The following is a 1,685-nucleotide window of genomic DNA, read 5'->3' on the forward strand; positions in this document are numbered from 1 at the left end:
ACGCGCGCCTTTTTAAGATTTCGTGAGCCCCGAACGCTCCGAAATTCCGAGACGGCGCGGCCTAAATCGAGATGAAATGAGGAAGCCGAGTCTTTTACTGTCACGTCGCAAAGCCTCTCTGTCGGTAAATTCTGAAACAATCGTAAAAACTTCCGAAAACAATGGAAAAAGATCTGTCATCGGCGATTTCCTTGGAAAGCGCGAGGCCGAAGCCAAGACTGCCGTCGGGACGCGGATCTGCACATGGCTGGCGGGGTTAAACTTGATCCATGCAATGCTGATCAGCGAATGAGCGAGAAGCCAAAGAAAATTCGAAGGAACTTTTCGTCTCCTTACATAGTCCGCCGTCGCATAATCTGGAAATTCTGTGTGCTTGATTCGTCTCCGTCGCAGGACGCCGCTCTCTGGTAAAATAAGCTCCTTGAGCGATAAAAGTGGTCAGCAATTGGCCTATTTGTACGGTCAGTCGGCACCCGATTCCTAAATTGCAAGTTTAGTTCGCTTCCGTTTTGAACGCACTGACGGGAACAGCAGAGGCCTCGCCCGTAAGCGGAGTGGACGATACAATTAGGTCCCCGTGTATTAATTAGGTTCTTACAGTCCGATGATATAAGAAATATGTCGAGATCGGTTTCGCAGGTCGGGTTCTAAGGAGACCGGCCGAGGGGAAGGGGGAGAGGGCTTGGGGATGGAGGGCATGTAGCCTCTGGGCCACATATACCCCTTTGTCCCACCTCCTCCTACTACCCGAGTCCCACCTGCCCTCCCTCTCCTACTCCACCTCCACCTCCACCTTCATCATTGCAAAGGCAGTTGTCTGTTTTCCACAACGACGAGCGCTGACTTCGTCTGCTTGGGAGGTGAGTCATTACGACGTTTCAATTCCGCCGTTCGACGGACGATCCGTGCTTGCACGCCAATGGCGGTGCGTTGGAGTTAGAAGGTGTATCTTTTTGCGTCTGACAGGTGGTAGTTTGTGCGGGGACGCAAGATGGCATGGTCAACGCCAGCGATGGGAAAAAAAAAAACGCACCCCTGAAGTGCGCACGGGGGACGGACACCCGGGTTTTCAGGAGCGGTCGCAGCGGCGATTGCGACGCTGAAACGACCTGAAATCGAATGCAGTTTGTTTGCTCGTTATCTGACTCGACGATCTTCGTTATTGTTTGATAGGATTTTCATCCCCCGAGGAAAACGGACGCTCGGCAATCCGTGTCCTCTTTCCTGAAGCTCCCAAAATTTGCTCAGAACAGTTTCGCAGGAAACGCGCGGGAAAACTTGCACGAGGAAATGGTTTCTATTATGAATCTAAGTAAATCAGTAGTGACAACTGGGGAGGCTTATTTCACTGAATTCAGACATGAAATATTGATGAAACAATGTAAGGTATTTCCCAGCAAAATCATGAATATTAATGAACGTATAACGAATGTTCGTAATACTCATTAGAGACATACAAATACCTAAACACACAGAGACATGCATAATAACAAAGTGTGTGCGTGTGTGTGTGTCTGTGTGTGTGTGTGTGTGTGTGTGTCAACAAAGGGAATAATGAAAACGACGCAAGTGTGTGTTGTTGAATACTGAGATAGTATGCTTATTCATAGGTAATCAAACATAACTGTAAGAATATGCCAGTGCGTATGTGGTTTTACAATAAAATGTAAGAGGCTGCTTTCTCT

General features: G+C 48.3%; 1 long non-coding RNA gene across 1 annotated transcript in view; it reads left to right on the forward strand.

Moving 5' to 3' along the window:
* Positions 1–307: 307 nt before the first annotated feature.
* The window catches only part of LOC136849885 (uncharacterized), a 212,695-nt gene continuing 211,317 nt past the window's right edge, over positions 308–1,685 (forward strand). The window contains exon 1 of the long non-coding RNA XR_010856456.1: positions 308–860. This is a non-coding gene — a long non-coding RNA (uncharacterized lncRNA). The remainder of the gene's footprint in view (positions 861–1,685) is intronic.

The sequence above is a fragment of the Macrobrachium rosenbergii genome, chromosome 2, assembly GCF_040412425.1.
Source record: "Macrobrachium rosenbergii isolate ZJJX-2024 chromosome 2, ASM4041242v1, whole genome shotgun sequence".
In the NCBI taxonomy this organism is placed as follows: Eukaryota; Metazoa; Arthropoda; class Malacostraca; order Decapoda; family Palaemonidae; genus Macrobrachium; species Macrobrachium rosenbergii.